The sequence below is a fragment of the Chroicocephalus ridibundus genome, chromosome 1, assembly GCF_963924245.1.
Source record: "Chroicocephalus ridibundus chromosome 1, bChrRid1.1, whole genome shotgun sequence".
NCBI lineage: Eukaryota > Metazoa > Chordata > Aves > Charadriiformes > Laridae > Chroicocephalus > Chroicocephalus ridibundus.
In genome coordinates this window covers 127807297-127828243 of record NC_086284.1, presented here as the reverse complement: position 1 = coordinate 127828243, position 20947 = coordinate 127807297, and the positions used below count along the sequence as shown (strand labels likewise).

The 20947-nt window shown below is 42.4% G+C and overlaps 1 protein-coding gene across 13 annotated transcripts in view; it reads left to right on the top strand.

Annotated features, from left to right (window-relative positions):
• Window positions 1–20947, top strand: part of ZBTB20 (zinc finger and BTB domain containing 20) — a 487426-nt gene that overhangs the window by 311636 nt on the left and 154843 nt on the right. For 11 of the 13 annotated variants that reach the window (XM_063351328.1, XM_063351320.1, XM_063351312.1 and 8 more), the window contains one exon: window positions 10963–11063. The gene's annotated coding sequence lies outside the window, so the exon portion shown is untranslated. Of the gene's footprint in view, window positions 1–7648; window positions 7726–10962; window positions 11064–20947 lie in introns of those variants that run through there. The other 2 variants (XM_063351361.1, XM_063351378.1) reach the window with 2 other exon arrangements.

Here is a 20947-nt window from a genome sequence, read left to right as displayed (position 1 = left end):
AAGAGACAAATCTTCCAAGAAATCTTTGTTACCGGCTGCCGTGTGAGGTGGCCTTGGAGGAGATGGTGTTTGCATTACCCAGGGTTACACGCCACATTCCTGGGGAGGGAGGTGTCAGGCAGGCTCTGCGACGAGCGAGCGTGTGGTCAGGACATGAAGTGACCCAAAGGGGCATGATCGTGTCGTTATTGCAGAGAGTCCGGTTAATCGGCCCTTGTGAGGGGCAACTTCGTGGCTTGGACGCATGGGTTTCTCCATGCGCTTCAGGGAGCATCCCACCCGGCGCTCCACTTCAGTCTTTAGACTGAAGCCCATCTCTACGGAGGTATAGGAGAAGGCTTTTGTAAAAGGGGAATACTGAGGTTTTTTACATCTTCCTTCAGTTCAACCAGTGCTGGCCTTTGCTGAAGATGTGCTACTGGTCTGAATGAATCGCCGGGTCAGTGTTTTGTGATAGCTCCTCAGTGACTATTTTTTAAAAAGAGAGAGAGAGGAAGAAAGGAGACAGGAAAAGGGATGTGTCAGGAGAACTAGCAGGCCAGAAGGGGCAGTAACGTTAGACAGGCTCTTTAAAAGTCCAAAAGAAAAAGTACTGAGTGTTCTAAAGTAAGTTTGCAATGATGTGTAAAATAGTTCCCTGTGTGAAAATCTATATTGATTTTTTTTTCTTTGTTTGTGTAGAGATTGTTCTCAGAATAGAAAAGCTTTGACATTTTGCCTTCTCATGTACTTAATCAGTCATTTGTGTCACTCTTACACGCACACGTGCTCTGTCTTCTCTCTGGCTGTCGGCAGAGGATGGCTACTTGCTACTTCATCCAGATCATTTGTACAGCTACAGCTAATGGATAACGGTGTTGGAGACCCTCCTGCAACTCTGCTGGTCGTGGGATGTATGGTGGTAGGGAAGACGTGATTTGGGTGGTGACAAGAGTGGATAGCACAAATGGCTGACTGTCCTAGTCCATGATACAGTTGATTGCCACGTGTGCCAACTGACAGAAGTGTGTTGGCTTTCGAAAACCAAAGACTTCTGTGTCATCAGGAGCTGGAGGTTACTGTCAGACTCCTTACACTTGTTTCCACTTGGCTTTGCAGTCAGAAAGGTAGCTTTGGTTTTTGAAAAAAAAAAATTTTTTTTTGCTTTGGCAAAGCTAGTCACAAATAACCTGACTGACAAGATGATGTGGAAACAAGCGCCTCTTGAACACTGCTCATGCTAGTCTCCATTCTTACAGTGAGATTTTATAGCTGCTGTGGTCAGCAAAGCCTCATGTGGCCAGAGACAGAGAGAACTTAGGGGAACAGTTTTTAGTGAAAAACATTGACTTTCCTGCAGTGAAAACGTGAACCACAGAGTCTTACTGTGCCACAGACTGGATCTTGCTTCTTGGCTTTTCGTACAGCACTCCCTTTGCTTGTCAGGATGTTCTCAGCTTCTCCGGGTTCTCCTGCAGCAGGCCAGGCTGTTGTGGTGGCGGCAGCTTCCCTTGCTCTGTCAGCATTGTCCAACGGCTGTGCTTTTGAGGGGGAAGGAGGCAACCGGCCAGGAGCTGGGCGCACTGATGCTCACCCTGCTCGGTGTCATTGCATGGAAGAGAAATCCTGCGGGACAACCCAGTGGCAGTGGGGGCGGTTGAGCCTTGCAGGAATGAGTGCTTGCGCGTCTGGGAACAATGGAGCAAATGGCTCGTGGAGCCCCGCTTCCAAGTGGCTGTGTGCAGACGGGCTCGCTGAAACCGTATTTTTAACACAGTTGGGTATAAATGGCCCATTTTTACCTCTGCATACATCATCTACATCATCCCTTCACTTCCTTCCTCTTTAAGTGATGTCTTATGCATAGATTTGTCATTTACGCTCCAACTGCATTTTGCATTATTACATTTTAATGATATTTGAAGTTCTTTCATACATATTTGAGTTCACTGATATAAATGAAAAAAGAGAAATAATCAGCATACTTGGTTTATCTGATGGCATAAAAATGTTATATCATAACTTTGGCAATTTCTTGGATAAGATCAAGCACAACATCAAATACTAGGAGAGGGTCCAAGTACAGCTGTCCATCTGAATGGCTCTAAAGTTGGGGTCGTTCAAAGTCAACAGCTGAACTTTGCAGTTTGGCCCCGTTTGTACCTCAGAGAAAAATCATTTAAGCAATTTTACCCCTTAAGCTTTGTAACTTGTGGGTTTGGTTAAAAAGAAACTGAGATCTGAGTTGCCCTTGACCCTCATTGTCTTTTTGTGAAAATGAACTTCTCATGTATTGGCTTTGTTTGAGGATGCTCTGCATGATCTAGAGGGTCTAACCTCCTCCACCCCGTATCTCCTGCCGACTTAGGATCTGTTATAATCTATTAGGAATCTTGAGGCTTGAGGGCAGAATTTTGTGTAGGGATAAAAGATGCTTTCATGTTGGTGCTGTGGGATATTTTTTTTTTTTTTAATTCTTTCTCTCCTTCTCCGTTTCATGAAAATTCATTAATCTGTGACATTTAAAGACTCTGTCTGAGAGGTGTCTGGAGCAGCGGCCGGCTGCATACATCAATAGTTTCTCAGAGTCTGGCACTCTGTCAATATTTGGGGGCCTCAGTAACAGCACTTAAATGCACTGCCTGCCAGCCGTCACGCTCTTAGCATGTCTGTAAGAGTCTGAATGAGCGGATATTAGCACGTCAAGTCCTTTCACAACTGGCAACACTTTAGAGACAAACTGCTTGGTAGGTATCTCTCCTCTTCCCTCCCCTCCTGTTTTCTGGCATGTCTTCTTTGTTTATCTGATGTGATTTATGTATTTACACACAAATATGCATCCTGCGAGGAGGCATCATAAATCCTGAGGCTAGAGGTGGTATTATGGCATAATCTATATAACAATGGAAATGGGCTGAAGCTGGATTTGGACCCAGAACCAGATTAAGCTTGGGTTGACTCCTGGGCCAGTTGAGTCAGGAACAGAGTTTTGTTTGGATTTCATGGTGCCAAAATCTTTAGAGTTTAGTTCCAAATAATGAGAATCTTGGACAAAAATTTCACAGGAAGTGCTACTGTGGCAATATTTCAACCAGCTCCAAACCAGAAGTGGAAAACAAGCCATTTCAAGACTTGGGTTGTATTCAAATCAGAACTGTTAGAGCAGGTTCAAAATCCAGACCTTCTGTTCCTTTTTTTAATCCTATCCCACTGCATAAATTGGATTCACAGCTGAATATTAGTCTAGATTACCCGTGAAACCTCCCTTTTCAGTGGAAAAAAAAAAAAATCAGGGAAGCAACATACAATTTTTTCTTCTTTCCCCTGGTGGAATAGGAAGTACAGTAAAAGAAATTTCGATTCACTGACATTTTTTGCTGTATCGTGTGTGTGTGTGTGTCCCCCCTTCTATTTGGTTGAAATGTTATGGCCAGAGAGCAATCAGTGTCTTTTATCACGCAGTCGTGTTTATTCTCTCTTTACCCGTCGTGCTTCACCTCTTGCTTGTTTTGTTGCTGGATCTATGGCTCTGAAACCAGGTTGTCTAGAGAAGTGAATGGCCACAGTGTCTGGAAGTTTGGATTGGCTTTTTAGAGCTGAATTGTAGGCAGAAAACTGCGTCTAAATGTTTCCATTTCTAAATCTCCTTAGAATATTCTTTTTTTCACCCTATTTTCCTGTCATGTATACAAAAAGGAGATAAAGGGATGGGTGCAGAGTGAGCCCTCCATTAGGAACATCTTCCTAGCTGAATTTTGGGAATAAACTCTTAAAAGAATAAATCTGAACTCAGAAGCTCTCTGAAACCACTTCCTTATGATTCCTACTTCATAAGTCCAGTAAAACAGCCCCTAAGCTGGGACCTCCAGCACATTCTTCAGTACTAGCTTGAGTCAACAACTTCTTAATCCTTTTCCAATAACGTCCAGAAACTTTTTTTTTTTTTTTTTTCAATAAACTTCCAACCCTCTCCTGGTAACGCCTGCAAAAATTTGGCATGATAACAAAAGAGACAAAATTATTCTGCTAGAACTACCTTGCAAGAGTAAGACACAACAAAAATAGCTAACTACCCTTTCTCAATCATTTCTGTGCTCTTTTTAGCACTCTCTGATCTGCTGCCTTTATCTTGATTTTTCCCTTACTCCAACTACAGCTGCATCTGATCTCCATTTTCCTGTTTGTGTCCCCAGAGCACCTGCAGTTATACAGTGTTTTATCACCTGTTGGATAAAAAGGAGAACCCTGTGAAAGTTTACAAATGTCTCCGCAGAGGCAGTGAGTAACAAGGGATGCATTTATCCCTGCTACAGGCCAAGCAGCAAAGGGAAAATAAACAGGCTCAAGGCTTCTGTGAATACTGGAGATGCGTCTGGCTAGATGGCAGCAATGGCCAATAAGTACAGACAATCGACAGGGAGGAGGCTTTATTTTTAATTACAATAACTGTTCATTTCACATGGTGTGGGGGCACTCGTGCGCGGAGGGGAATGGCCGACTGCAAATGCTGCCCTTGGCCAGAGCGTGGTCGCCTCAGCAGTGCCCGGCCTGCCCTGTCCTCCTCTGGCAGCCCCCTCGCAGGAGGCTGGGGGCGAGGTGCCGCCTTGGGGGCTATGAAACCTCAGCCCTGTCACCTAGACGCCAGCAGCCCCCAGGATGGAGAAAAGTAGCGTGGGGTTAAAGCTGCGGTGGGCCGCCGGGGCGGCTGGGGCACCCGGGATCGGGCCCGTGCAGTGGGAATAATCTCCCTGTGTGCTCTAGAGTTGCACTTTCTCCGTCTGTACTTTGCGCTGCCTTTTACAGTCTCGGCAAAGTAACACATGAGCTTTCCGTAACCCACGCACCTTTTGTACCCAGGGAGCACATCTCAAGGCATAATGGGGCACATTTGCAACTCTGTCCCCAGTGTTTTAAAAACGTGACTGACTTTTTTGTCAGCGACAGCCGTGTGTGCTCTGAGAAACCTCCCCGCCCCCAGCTCCGAGCGCTGCGCGTCGAAGTTGAGGAGTTTGGAACGTTGCATTCGATTCTATTTCTGTGGTGTTTATTTTCTAAGGAGCTCTAAAGCTGTCTTTTGATTAAGCAAGTTGGCCTTCCGAGATGCTAGGTGTCTTCAGACCAGAGGCAGGCAGACCTCTTCCCTTCAGCCTCGCAGGCTGTCTCCACCTCTGTGCAGACGTTGAACTTGCATTTCCCATTCCTACCGGTGACAATTGCGTACCTAAAGCCCTGCACAGAGAATTTGGAGGTTGCCCGTGAGGCTTTCCACTAAGCAGCTCTTTCAATCCAGCTACCTTTCCTTCCCTGGAGGGATGAGAGGATTTGTCCCCAAATAATGGGGGTACAAAAGTGCCGAGGGGATCTTGGGTTTCAGGCTTCATTCAGTACGTGTCCCTGTTGGTTCCTGGTAGCTGTAAACGAGATGCTTTCTTTGAGCGCTGAAATTGATGAAGCAGGAAAAATCTAGACTTGTCGTCCGTTCATATTTTACCTCTATTAATAAGTAATTAATTAAAAAAGAAGCTGATGTTCCCATGATGGGCTGCTAAATATATGCAAGTGAAACTATTGGCATTAAAAAGAGATTTGACTGCAGTTGAGCAGTTATTTATATTATAGTAAATCATATAGGCCCCAGTTGAGACGAGCAATCTATTGTGTTAGGCACTGTACAGACACGCTGTAGGAGGTGCATCTAACCCCGACGAGCTCAGAGACGGCGGAGACAAAGTGTGGACAGGGAGACAACCATAAAGAAACGAAATAATAACTCACCTTGGACACAAAGACAGGGGCTGAACCAAGAAGAGAATGCAGATCCCCTGCCTCCCTGCTCTTCTTTCATTAAGTCGGGAGCCGGTTAACTCACAGTTCAGCCCTTAGATTTAGACCTGGGTAAAACTGTTGAGTTAAATGTTTTGTTTGCTGAAATCTGCTTGCCTCAAATACAGGTTAGCCAAAACTATGGAAAAAAATAAACTGAGAAAAAAAATGTAAAATAAATGTTTTGGAAAGCCAAAAGGTTTTGTTTTGATATTTCTAAGCTAGGTGTCTGTTTGTAGTTTGGGTTGTTTTTTTTTGTTTTGTTTTTGAAACAAAGTCAATTTTAATTCAAATGTATCGAACACAAGCAAAAAACTAGACCATTTTGTTAAACAGCTAGGTGTTTTCTGTGTGGTTTTTTTTTTTCCTTTCCATTTTCTCAGTTTGGTCAGCTAGCCAAATAAATCAGTTATTTGCACAACTGTAATTCTAATTAGAATGTTGGGCCCTGGGGACTTGGGCTATATATTTCAATACAGTACATATTTATAATACCAAGTACCCTGCCTGGTACTCCATATATAATAATAGCAAGCAGTCCAGCGCACTGGGGAGATGCGGGCACTGGGGAAGACCCAGTGCCTTTTAGCTCTTCACATTTTTATTTTCAGTTATAGTAGTATTTTGGAGGGTATTGCTTACAAGATAAAATTTGCATTTATTTGAGCAACTCACAAATGGGATTCACTGCAAAGCTATCATTAAAGGGAAATAAAGCAGAAGAAGGAACAAAAGAGACATTCTCAGCAAAGTCTGACACGTAGACACTTTCAGAGATCCTTGTCGCCACAGGAAAAATGCCGTCTTCTTACTCTACCACCTCCCCCCCCCAAAATCCTGAAAAACAAGCAGATAAGTACAGGGGCTGTTCATGAAGTGCTGCGACTCAAACGCTCTTCAGCTGTATTGTTGTCTATTTCCAGCGTTTCTACCTTACAAACAATTTAGTCATTTCTGTGTGATCGTTCCTAACTTGAAGCAGTTTCCTCTCATTCCAGTTCAAAACCACAGTGCCCATTTTCTGTGAACGACTTCCAAAGGGGGTTACTCTGGCATCAGATATTCCTGAGGTGCTTCTTGCTTGTGTAGGTGTTGCCACTCTTTGTAGATAGCTGGTAGGAACTGGAGGAGTCACTTTAACTTTGTGTGTATGTTACTCTTCCTCTTCTTGTTTTAACTGATGTTTTTTAGTGCTTTCTCCATTTACATATGTCTATGAGAAATAAACCCATGATGTTATTCAACCTTATAACCTTGTTAGAGAAGCAATTATAGGACAGGGTGAGATATTTTCTTCCCAGCATGGTCAGTGTGGTATTCGTTCTGCTTGTTTCTTGCAGAAGAGCCCCATAGCCTGAGCTCTGATACCCAGAGCACTCTGCCACTCGCTCTGCAGCGCCGCAGCCTGTGATTTGGCTCCAGGTGACATTCTCTGCAGTGTGCGGCACCAATGCTGGTTTTGGCTCTGCCCCAGTCCCAGTAGAAAGGCTCGGGTGTACGTCCCATATGATCTTTCTGTAATGAAACGGACTTCTGCTTATGAACCCAACTGACTCGGTGAGTTAGTGGTGGAGAAAGATGCCTGTGGAAAGATGCTAGCCCTTGATTGTTAAGTCCCTGAAAAGCCCCCAGGCTTTCTAGTGGAGACCTCTTCAGCGTTCACTTCCCTTGACTGAAGAATCGTAACTGTAGAAAGCACTAATGCCAGTCTTGATCCGATAATCTAGCTGCAGAATGACAACAAATAGGGAGCTATGGATAAAATGTAAGAAATGAGACTTGACCACGCTGTCTCTGACTCCCCACAGGTACTCTTTGATGAGGTTAACTTTGTGCGCGTTTTTGGAAATTTCTTCAGACATCTGTGAAGGCCTCGTTTCGCTTTGTCCTTACCTCCTGAAGTCTCGGGCATTGCTGGACAAAGTGAGGGTCTTCTCCAAGCCATCAGATTTCTTTCTCCCTTCCATTACCTCCCAGCTACCCCACTTAATACTAACTGAGGTGCCACAGGATTCAAGATAAGTGGAAATGTGGTAGGGAAAAAGGGTAGATAAGATGGGTGGGACTGGAGACTTGACTAGGGGAGCTGAGAGTATGCTGTAGTATGTAGGAGCATGGGCAAACATTTTTACTGAGTACATATGCATGTAGGGAGTAAGGAGCTGCCTTTGTTAGTCTTCATTTGTTCAGAATTTGTGCTGTTACATTTCAGCAGTCCTAGTGCTCAACCCTAATGCTCGGAATATTCCCATGAGGTTACTTGGTGCCTGTGAGACCTGCAGCCCCAGGTCCTCCTCCTGTTGCCACCGGTACCCTGGTGTAGAAAATTGTGGAGAAGTGAAATTTTTACCTCTGGTCGTTGCTGTTTTCTTTGTGCGCTGACTGCTACTGTACCAAGCAAAGGTTTGTCTAGACCAGAGCTCAGGGTTACTTATTATCCTCATAATCCATTTCCTTTTGCCAACAGCAGTGGCTTATGTGGCTAAGTCAGAAGGGAATGCTCACATCATGGGTAGCCTCTTTTCTATGATCTTCATTAAGCTTTGGGCCATTAGCTCAAGATGCGTGATTATTTTGTTTGTTCGAACAGCAAGACGAGCAGAGTCTCCTCTGAGTGTTTCTTTCAAGCAAAGCAGCATGACTGAAAACTGGGAGCTTGCCAGAAAATGTTACGTGAAGTAGTAGTGGCAGGTTCATCTTAGTGTGGGCGGAGAGAGAGCTGTACCCTCTATTTCACTACTTCAAACGTGCAGAGTCCATATGCCATAGTTGAGCTGGTTTATGGATGGAGTATGAAGGCTACTACTTGATCTACTTCGTGCAAACCCTGTGTGAGTGCTGTAGATGTATAGTCTTATGGATACAAGTATCAGCTGTTGTTGCAGTCCAAACACACAGCATCAATATTCAGGATGTTATAGACAGTCCCGTTTTTCTCCTTTATATTTAGCGTTAGTACACAGAGCCAAATACTAAAAAGGGCGGGGGGGTGGGGGGGAAGGGGGGGGGAGTCACATGATTAAATTAATACCATTAATTATTTAGAAACAATCAAAGGAAATACAAGACATCTGGCTTTAAGCCCAAACAACTCATGGCACTGCTGTTGCCTTGTAACCTCATCAGCTCCTGGTCCAGTCATCTCTCTTCTTTCATTATGAACACAGGAGATGCCCCCCCCCTCTTCTTTCCTGCCTTATTTCTGGCAGCTTGGAACACGGATCACAAGACTGGACTATAGAGTTGTCTGATTTTGTGTGTATAAACTCTGATTAGTTCTACGATGAAAAGGCATCCCCCTCCACATCCCCATGGTATACAATAGTGTTTGATTAGCAGTGTGTTGCAGCCATAGGTTGTGTTTTTCTCTTCCTCTCAGTATTGGGAACTAGCTGCTGTAGGAGGGAAAAACACTGTTGTTACTGCAGTGCTGAACGTCATTAAGCACGCGTGTTACAGTAGGCTGCATACAACATACAGTGAGAGACGGTTCCTGCCCTTGAAGGGTGGACGGTCTGTGCAGGCAGAAAGGCTGGAGGAGAAATAGCATTGCGGAGAATGGAAGCGCTTTGCCCACGATTGTGCAAGAGGGCTGTGGCAGACCCAGCCCACTGACCTTGGCGTTCACCTTTCCCTGGATGAGGTCAGTGGTCCTACCCTTTGTAGCCGTGGCCAGACATTTTCCATTGGAATGATTTTTCAGTGGCAACTCTTTTTCTTGAAATAAAAATTTTTCTGTTTACCCAAGAAAAGTCAAAACAAGTATTTCCCAACTGCTGGTTCTGGAAGGCTCTTTACTCCCCCCCTCCCCCTCCCCCCCTCCCTTTTTCTAGCTAGTTGACAGAAAATTTCCATTTTCATTATCTAAGAGGTGAATTTTTGTGGCAACACCTTCTCATGGGGAAAAAAGACCCACTGGGCTCTTTTTTTTTATTCCAATTCAGGAATAGGACATTTTGGGGCCTTTCCCCCCCCCAAGTGATTATATCTGCCATAACGTAGTTCCATTTTCTCTTCAGCTCAGTCTTTATTAGTGTATGTGATTTAATGCAATCTAATCATGCAGTTTGCGCCTTCTGTAGGTAAATTAGTACCTACAACTTCCTGAAATGGTTTTACAGTTATTGGGGCAAAACAAAGTTTCTCGCCGATCATTAGGATTCCACTTTTCTATGCACTGGTGAGTGTGGACCCATTTTGATTACTAGCAGATGTATTGAAGTCATTCTCATTACATCTGCGTCTGTGGAGAGGCACTGACTTTCATTTTCTTACTTTAATCCGAAAAGCGTAGTTTCGCTGGCTGTTCTCTTAATGGTTGCTGAGCGTTGCTTTGAAGAACTCTTATTTTATGAAAAGGCATTAAGACTTCTATCACAGTAAGGATCTCTAGACAGTCTATACCTACTCTTGACTACTATTTTGAAGATGCACATTCCCAATTATCTGTGGAAAAATATTGAAATATGCTTCCTTGGTTCTGAAAAGCTTACTTTAGACTACTGCTCTCTATTATTTTGTAGTATTCCATAGCCTACACTTGTCCTCAGAGAATGATGGCATCAGTTGAACATATTGGGTGTGATTTTTCAAAGTATGCAGTTATCCACATTTGGTTCCCACTGCATTCGATGTGTGTTAACGCCACCTTCAACAAAGGCAGAGTTAGGCCCATGCAGAAGGCTTTAAAAACCAAAAACCAAACCCCATCTCTTGCACCCTGGGCTATTTGCAGGCAAGAACATATGTTGTAAGTGCTTTTGCTGCTTTGCAGGGTGTTTGTTGAAGGGGCTTAGGCTGCTCTCTGAGTAAGGGTGTAGTTTGTTTTGATGCTATGATAGGTTTGTTTCTTCAGTGTTATCCCTTTAAGTTTATCATATGTTTTTAAAGTATTGTATTTCTTGGAACTAAATTTAAACAAAAACTATCTGTATCCAATAAACTAAAAAAACCTCTTAGATTAAGCTGTTCCAAGGTTTTGTTTGTTTGTTTCCTTATACTAAAGCCAGTACTTTTTATTTTGTTGTCCTCAGATGTAGTCATTATATACAGTTTGTTGTTTATATAAAACTTAAATTTTTCTTTTTCTTTTCCTTTGTCTCCTCTCCCCTTACTTTGCCTTTTCCTAACATCTACGTCGCATGTTGATGGCAAGAGCAGCAGTGGTTGGCAGTTTTCCTCAACTTCGCAAGAGAGAGAGAGATTTGGTTGGAATGAAACCTTGCTCTCCGTACAGCCTGCTTGAGATACAGCATTGAAAGGTATCATCTCATTTTCTGTCTTGAAACCAAAGATGAAAACCACAAACAGGTAGAAATCTCGGTGCCAAACCACCTGTTGATTCACAGCCGAAAAGCCCTTGGCAATACATTTCTCACTGTATCCAGTTGGAGCGAGTGCATGGCTGATACCCACGGTATCTGTCTGTACCTGTGAGTTTGGTAAAGAGCTAATTCATTTGAGAAGATTTGGATTGAAATTTAGGTAAAGTTAGCAGAGCAGAGCAAAGAATCTGCTGATCTTAGTCTTGCTTTTTGCCTAGAGTAGCATATATCACTCATGTAACTTGCTTCAGCATTGAAAATACCAATCCTGAAATCACACGCTGTGCATTATAGAGCAAAATGCGATTTGTTGAAACAGCTGTGTGTGGAGAGTCCAGATCTGCAATAGCCTGGTATCCTGGAGGTCAGAATTGAGGTGGATGGATGAAAGCGTGAAGACAAAAGTTGTGAAATACCCTGCTGGTAGCATCAATACTTCATCTTTTATGAGAGTATTACAATTCGGAAAATCACTTGAAATCAAGTTAAAATGCTGTCTTTGGACTGCTACATATATGCTCCCTGTGACGTGTGCATTAGAGAAACAGCCACTGTGTGCTAATATGGCATTAAAATCTTGGACTCCATCCGCAAAAATTAGTAACATTCTTGAAATAAGAGTGATGTAGGATGCTGACACATTTAAGTCCATGTATTCTTGGACATGTGTCCTCCAGTGCACGACAAAACCAGAAATGCCAGATACTCGTATTTTTCTTATTTCCTGTAAATCCATGCTGGGAAATGTACATGATGGCAGGCCGGCAGGCTTTGGCCTGTGGATAGCTGTACAGTAGAGCCCTATTTTATATTTTTACATGCTCTTATCTGTTCTGTTCTTTTAGTGGTACTAGTTGACTTCCATGGATTTGCATAAGCATAATTTAGAACAGATTTGGGCCACGCTATTTATATTTGTGCAGATTGCTTCATGTTTGTGAAACAATTATTTCCTGTGGATCTGTAGCATTGTCCAGTGTTGTGCAATGCTTTCATATGTATATATGACTGGTTAAAACATGAAATGTGTTTTGAAGCAAGAAGACAAGGAACAGTAAAAGCTGCACAGTTACTAAGCTATACTTGGCTGTCCATATAATGTCCAATTAATGTGGTTACTGCACTCTGAAGTCTTTCCAAGGCTGAGTAAGACATGCTGTGGCCTGGTAAAAGACACAATTTTTCCCCAAATTTTCTAAAGATTTCCGTTACAGATGCTACAATGACATGAGGACACTGTAATACGTATCTTTAGTAGCAGTAACAATGAAGGGTGTGAAGTATATCCCCAAAATCTGAAGGTGTGAATTCTAACCCATCAACGAGCTCGGTGTGAGAATTCTATACAGTAAAACCTAATTCTGTGCTGAAGAGGAACGCTGTGAACTCACAGCATAAAATAAAAGATGTTCTGTTCTCTACTGCACTATCTTGAGCCAAACTTGGGATCTAAAAGCCAAGCGAGGTTCTTTCATCACCAGTCATAAAGATGCTGTAAGTCAGATTGTTCCCTCAGGCTATATTTTGACAATGTAGTAAATTGAGCTTTGGGAACTTTCTACCAGATCGAGAACTCTGTCACCTCAAAACGCGAAGCACGGATCCATTATAAATTCATTCTTCTGATGCGGTTTTTAAAATATATTTCGATGTGTTGACTTTTACCAGAAAGCTCCGTGCCTTATCTGATATGTTTTGTTCCCCACTGCTAACATTAATACATCTAAGGGCTGGCAGAAATGTGATCTCATGCCCTCACATGATCCAGATGAAATTTGTACTGTGGAGTTATCCATTGGTGCGGTCTGTTAATGTCGTTAATGATCAAGCAACATCAGCTCAGTTACTCCGCTGCATGTTGTTGTCTTCCTATTCTGCCCTTATTTCTCAAGTCTACGCTGGAAGGTGGCACGGGCATCGGGAAGAGCAAAATTTCATTGGTGTTCCGAATGGGATCAGAAAATGTGTTGGATTTTGTACATGCGTATCAACACTTCCAATTCAGTGAGCTGTGTTGAGAAGGTGAAAAAAGCTAAGTCTTGTTTCTTGCATGAAATGAAGCCAGGGTGGTACAGGAGAAGTGCACCGGCAAATTCCTTTTTGCCTGAACTCTAGAGAAGCAAAGAACAGGCAAAGCTTCAGAGTTTTGATTTGAGGATGAGTTTGGCCAGTATTAAAATTTGTCTAAAACTATTGTTTTCTTCTGCCCTCCTCCCCTTTGCTTTTCTGTGTTTTGTGATGAATGTATCATGCCCAGATTTTGCAATTGTAGCTTTGTGCTTAAAAGCCACATCGACACAATGAAAGTCTTTACTAAATTATATTTCAGAATTCTTCCAGGGAGTTTGTAGTTTGGAAAGACAGAGCAGCTTGCAAAATTTTCAATTTCAGAAAAGCTGTGTACTTGAACCTGTATGATTTCCTGGATCTTGGTGGGCCAAGATGATTCTCAATCTGATAATCTTGGTCTTCTGGAAAGAAGAATAGAGGAAGGAAGAGGAGGGTAGAACTTTACAGTGAGATTGTTGATACTGCTATCTTTAAAACCTATTGTTAGCTGGAGTTTTGATAAGTTTTCGATTTGTTTTCCTTCTCTCTCTGACCTAATTAATTTTATGGGGTATCCCCAGGGACATAATTTATATGACAAATGAATTACATTAAAAGTTGCTGTCATGGTATGAAACCCCTTGTTTATGGTAAATTTAATGTTTCTGTATTCTTTTCCTCTATAAATAGTGATCTACCAGTGATAGTTTGTTTTCTTTATTTTTCAGAAAATTTTGGGTGCATAGTGACTTATCGTCAGTTTGAAAAATAATAAAAAATATAAATGAAAAAGGAGAAACATTATGATAATTCAGCTGTGCTTAGCAAAAATGCTTCTGAAGTGGCACTAGCTGAGAGGTAGGGCGCTTTCCTTTGAATTTTTCTGTTTTAAAAATAGATTTCTGTAGAAAAGAGTCACATAATAACGAGTGTACAAGTCTACTCACCAATTCTCAGCTTACTGTAAAATAAAAACACTAGGCCTCAAGAAGGGAGTTTTAGGAAGGAAAAGCACATACCGTTTTCATTGCTGGGTTTAGGACTGTCCCATCTACAGTGTCTGTAGTAGTGAAGCTGTTTAACCTTTTGAAGCCCACGGATCTTTGTGCTGTCTTTTCTTGCAGCCTTTTTTTGTATATCCATGCAACCTGCTGACTTCAGGAAGATGATACACAGATTAAAACGTTTACCTTGAGTTTCCAGGGCTGCACCCGTTTTTCTGAAGGATGAAAGAGACATGAGGGATAATTGCTGCTCCTGGTAAAAGCAGTAGACATTTTACTAACAAAAAAGTTCGCTGTAATTTCAGGCCAAAATACAAGTTTGGAATTTATTTGTATTCAAAAATTTTCCAGTAGCATTACAGCTAGGTGCTTATTCCTGAGGTCGGGTAGTGGCACCGAGTTTCCTTTTCCATAGAGAGTGAAACGCAGAAAATAGCTTAAATGGGGCAAAAAACAAAGTACAGTGCATCTTTAACAATTTTTGGTTTGATTAGATGCAATAATCCAAGGAAGGGAACTTCTTTTGTAAAAATGTACTAAACGTAGCAAAACATCCCGGCATTAGCTCAGCAGAATATCCAAGCCAGCGCTTAAAGTTAAGCTGGCGCTCCAGTGCTGCGCTGACGTGGAGCGCCTTTGCCCTGGCACGGGCTTTTTTACCCGACCGTGGCCAGGTCCCAGCGGCTCACCCACACCCTGAGCAGGATTCGGGGAGGATCTTCTGTTCACTGTGAGGAACTGCCAAGCTGGTAAATTTGCCTAAAGGGATGACAGCAGGGAAAGGGTGTTGTGCAGGGAACGTATTTTGAAACACTGGATGCACTTTTTTTAGTTCTCTGTTTCCATCCTGTGTTCCCGGCTTTTCTACAGGACTCCTAAGTAATTTCGAAACGAAACGACTTCACTAGCAGTTTTGCGGCCCTCATAAATATGATGAAGCCTGACTCTCTCTCGCACTTTTTCTTGAGGTGCTTAACAGTCTTACGGCATTTTAAAAATCTTCCTTCTTTGTCAAGACAGCATATTTCTTTAGTTAAAGGTAAGGTTCAGAGGCAAATGTAAAATAGTTAATGTTAGGTCTGCACTACCTCTGACTTTTTATTTTTTGGAGATGGTAAGTTATTTTCCTTCCTTTAGATGGATTATAGAGAAGGCGGCGTTGTCCCACGGTCCCCAGCTTCGATTTTAAAATGGATCAAGTTCAGGTTCTGACATACTTGGCAGAGTACCATCGTTTTTCTACCCCTCCCTCAATCTGGGCCATAATTGTGGATATCCTGTGGACTGCAGCCCAGAGACTGCCAGTACTGGGAGCATACGGAAGGGAAGAGATGATGGCAGTAACTTTGTAGCTTGACCTGACATTTGCATTGTTTTTCAGTCGCTAAGTGTGATGAGGGGAGCAGAGGGTTTGGCATGAACTGTTAAGAAACTGGTCGTGATTTGGAGGAGCAATCCCCCCTACCTGACTCAGATGTCATTACTAGGTGCTGCTTGCACTTCAGAAAAATTACAAACAAGGGGTATTTTAAATAAAGGGAAAGAAAGCATATAGATAGAGAAAGTCATACGCTAGGTAATTCCACTACTTACGATGAAGTTGCACTGGGGGTAGATATTAACCCCATAAAATCCCTGGGTCACAGACAGCCTTATGACAGACCCTGATAGGTTTGTGGAGGCAGATTATGTCAAGCCCTCAAATTTGGAAATGTAGCAATTCCTCTGTAGTAAGATTGCAAATGAACACCCATTCGGAGATTGCCAACATTATCACAGTTTGTCAGGGTGATCTCACAGCCCGCAAAGCGCCGTAAGAGATTGCTTTACAAGTTCTGAAAGATTAGAGTGTTGAAGTATGTGACACCAGAATGATGCTTTGATGCCTGGCTTTGTCAGTCAGCCAGACAAATAAATAATATCCAGTGTTTTTATTAGTGTAAGGCATAACAGGTAATGGAAATGTATAGAGAAACGCTTTCTTGTCGCAGCTACGTGGAGCACAGAAATGTAGGCTAAACGAAAATGGGATGTGTTAATGTGAAATCCTTCGAACAGGCAGTTGTATACATGCGTGGGTCAGTAACTGCAGTGCAGTGCTTATTGCTATTTCAGCAGGTAGTAGTTTAAAGCATTAGCATTATTGCATGGCTAAATGAAACAGCAAAAATAATTTGGCGGTCTTGGGTTTTGGTCATCTAGTTGAAGCCTGAAAACATACATTCTAGTAAATAAAGGATGGAGTTTTGGCTAGCAAGGAGGAAAGTTTGGTACCCCTGGACTAGAGAAACCGTGGATTCCTCTCTTGGCTTAGGAGAAAGAGCAACTCAGGTGTGCAGTTAGGAAGTAGCATAAAGTAAACGGTAGACGAGTATAAAATCCAGTTCCCTGGCAGGAATTGTGGAAAAGCTTTTGGGTAATATGGCATGCTTAGAGTTTTGTTATGTGTTTCAGGTATTTCAGAGATCAATGTGAGAATAATCTACAAGTGTGAAATTGGCGTTTGGGACTTTCTGTAACAACTGAACTTTATAGGGTATCTTTTTCCAGATTCCTTCGACATTCAGCCCAGATTTCCACAAAGGTTGCATGGTCTGAAAACCATTTATGGAGCCTCAAATGAGAGCCATTCGCACTGGAAAAGAGTTCCAAACAAGGCAAATTTGTCAGTCTTTCTGCTTTGATACAGAATGTTGGTATATTTTTGTATATAACAGAGTTCCACTAAATATTAGCCACGGATCTGATTTATGTCCGTTTTCAGCCTTTAAACTTTGTGGAACAGAAGGTGTGTATTTGTTGCACTCCTTCATTCTTACAGAGCCGTAAGTTGTAGAAATGTAGAATCAGCTACAAACTGCATCTCTGATCCGCCTATAGTTAGAAAACGGTCATCTGCAGTTCTCTCCCAACTTGACACCAAATCAAAATTTGTCCTTGACCTTGGAGAGTTTTGCCCTTATTTCTCCGTTCTTATAAGCCGCAGAGTATTCATGGGTGCCCAACCATTAGCTAATGATTGCTTACACAAACCTGGAGAAGCTTGGATGAAAGACCCTGTGTAAGGGCATAGAATTATAATGACTATTATTAACTGAATGCCTAAACCTAGACAATGTATTTGCACATGTAAGTAATTATGATGCACTTCAAGGCATTCTGTTTGTAATGCTTTGTAATGCTGTGCTCTCCATTTCCTACAAATCAAATTACTGAGGGATAGATTTGATTTCCACATCATTTTGAAAATATTTTCTTTTTCTTTTTTTAATTTCCTTTGTATTAATTTTTTTCAAAGTTCAAAACACAACCAACTGTGACTAAATGCATAAAACCAAACAAAAACCCCCTGAAGTATAACAAAATTAAAGACAGCCTAAGATGATATGCAGCAAACAATGTAAATCATACCTAACAAACATGGTTGTAATAATATACCTTATCCATGTCTGATCCACTAATAACAAATACTTATTCAGAGAACAAATAACTCATTCTTCTTCTTAGTGAGAGAGAGAGAGAGGCAAGCCCCAAATTCAAATTATATCTTACAGTCTAAACAAATATGAAAAACCTGCCAAATCTTCTTATAGAAATCCCAACAATCTTGTATTTTCTTTGTATCTTTTGGGAATAATGAGATTGGGAGGAGGGGGGGAAAAGGCCATTTTTTACTGGGAACGTGTGGCCTGATCCTGTAGCTTTTCCCTGAGAAGTCTGTACTGCCTTCTGTTGAAAGGTTTCCTTTGTGGGTACTGGGTTCAGACCAAAATCTGAAGGCACAGCCTAGGGTTGTTTTTAATAATTAGGGATTTTTCCCCCTCCCTCATAAGATGTTTCTTCAGAAGTATGGGGTTGACAAGCAAATTACAAGTGATACCTCTGGTGAGTTTATAAAGATTGCTACAAGAATAAAGACTGTTACTAGAAATTAATGAATCCCTTCCTCTCTGCATCACATTGAAACAGGTTTTTGCCATCTTCCTGTTTCCTTTCTGGTTGCAGAAATTATTATTGTTTGCTTAACAGAATAGCATCATTCTCCCCATCCTACACTGCGGGAGTATCACCATCTTCCCCAGGCGCCTGCACCCTTCCCCAGGAGTTGTTCCATTTCAGTTTAGTTCTGGGCCATGAGTTGCCATCGGTGTGGTAGTTGGCACAAGTACTTCCCAAAGAGGACAAAGGCAAACATTCAGGTGTCTTGCAAAGCCGTGGTACACCTTATGTGCCACGCAGTGCTTATTTGTTCCGATTCAGCTGGCTGTGATGCCAGCTTTGCTGCTTCCCCCGGTTAGTGTTGAGAGCAGTTCTGGCCTCCTTGCCTGCCGGTGAGAACTCATGTCTAATGACATTTAAAGAAACTGGAAGAAGTATTTGCCCTCTCTTCACATTAGAGACTTCAGGGTAGAAAACATCGGTCTGTCTCCTGTCTCTTCTTTTGCCCTTGTTGCACCTCGTGCTCGTCACTCCTTCCCTGCAGGCGGCGGTCACTGGGATGGAAAGGGTCTCAGACCTCTGCCTGTCTGCTCTGGTGAAACCACAGCCGTTGCAGAGGCTCTGTGCTGGGAGATGTAGCAGGCTGCGTCTGTGTGTCTTTTGATTTTGCCTTGAGGCCTCTTGTCATTTGGCAGCCCCCTCACCTCCTTATCTGCTCCTCTCCCGCTGCCCCCACATGTCCCCTTAGCTGCTGTCCTACCCAAAGTGCCCCCATGCCACCCCTCACCTAGTGGTGGTCCCACCGTGCCTGCGCAGCAGGAGGTGCCACAGGGCACAGACACAGGTGGAGGAGACTGGTGTTGGCCGGACAAAGACCTGTGTCAGTGGCTGTGTGAAGGAGAGCAGTGGTGTGCTCACGCTGAGTCGTACTGCTACTGCTGGCCATCACCTCTGTGCCCCTTCCCCAAACTTATGCCCTGGCCTTCACAGCAGCTTATGATACGTACGTCTGAGAGAAAAGCAAGCAGCCCAGCAATGATCAAGGCCAGAATGACCCAAGTGGATGATTTGTTTTGGAAACTTGAGTGGGTTTTCTTGTATATTCTCAATATCTACATAAACACCTGACTCATTTTGGAATCTGCTATTCTCCTTACCTAGTCTGGGAGGTTATGGTCATGAATTTTGAGGTTTCCAGATTATACTCTTGTGACTATTATTGCTTGAAGTTTAAAAAGCACCATTAGCTGAGTCCAGGCTGCCTCTTACAAAGACCCACAGTCTAGTACATACAGATAACATATACATGTAACGATAAAAAATGGGAGATGGGTAGGATCTCTAGAGTCAAGTAAGGTAAGAGAGCATTTTTAGAGCTTCGCATATTGTATTTTGCATCATGAACTTTAGTTTAAATTTTATCCCAAAGCCATAGACATTTCTCAACATCATAGCTGAGAAACGTGCCTTAAAAATGTTAGCCAAGTGTAGCTGGTACAATATCATGTCCCAGTCTGTAAGATCCCAGATTACTGCCACTTAAATTGTTTTTCTATTAAGGAATACCTGATTCCACCAATAAGATTTCCAACAAAGATGGTTTCTTCCCAAACTAAAAATTGAACCTCAGTAGCTGGAATGCAAAATGTAGGAGAGGAATGGCTGTACCAGCTGCAGAAACAGGGATCCCAGCTTCAGATACAGACCAGTCTCCTAGCAGTGGGCAAACAGTCTTCACTCCCTTCTGAGTACCAAGGAGAAAATCTTAATGCACTTGGTGTGTATTCTCTTTGAGATTCTTATGAAATGTCAGATATGAGGCCTTTTTCCCTATGCGTCTGTATAAAATCCTGATGGGGAAAGGAGGCTTTGCGAAAAGGTAAGGGTGTTTATAGCACATGTTGTGAGGGGCTATGGAGGGAAAATTGACTTCTGCAGTAGATGGACTTAGGAAGGAGATAGGGCAACAGGGGAAAAAAATGAGAAATTCATGTATAGGCAGAATCTCAAAGGTCAGAAATAGATTAGAATTTATCTATATATATTTTTTCTTTTCAGAGCAAAATTATTTGCTTTATGAAGCAATGTCCTAGGTATTTAACCTGTAGTGTTTTCATAAGAATGCATTTCTACTTCCAAAGAGACAAAGTTTGACCGTGGTTTAGGGAATGGAGAGAATGTATATCAGTTTCATCTGCCTTGTATTTTCCTTGTATTGAAATGAAAATTTGGTTTGTGATACTGGTGTCATTCTTTGATTAAGAGAACTGAAGCTGTAGAATTAAGCCTGTCATTTAGTTGGGCTCTGTTTTAGTCAGGTTGGCCAAACCATCAGAGAAAAAGAGGGTCCTGAATTTAACCTCTGAACCTCTTGTTTCTAGCATTGTGGCACATCACTGAACAGGGTTCCATGCTTGAAGTGTGGTTCAGAACTTGAACTGGTGGTGTGCTGGCCCAGAGCTGCACTGCAACCCCTTCAGTTAATCTTTTCAGATCAGGAGAGTAATTTACATGTCTCTGTTGACTTGTGTTTGCAGGTCTCTGAGCTTGTCCAAGGTTATAGTTGTTTAAATGGTCTTGGATTTTAACCGTGTTGGATCTTCCCTTTGTAAGTTCCATTCATTTAGTCAAGGTGGAGGTGGTGTCTCTGCTAGAGCCCTACATGGTTTTTCATTTGCGTCTGCTTTTTGAATTCTCACAGGGAAGAGATTGCTTGCATGAGATTTCTTTAAGGAGGCTGCATTCATTTTCAGTAGGCACGTCTCCTGTTGCACTGTTAACGTGGACCAGTTAAAGTTGCATTTGTTCTGCAAGAGCTTAATTCTGTAA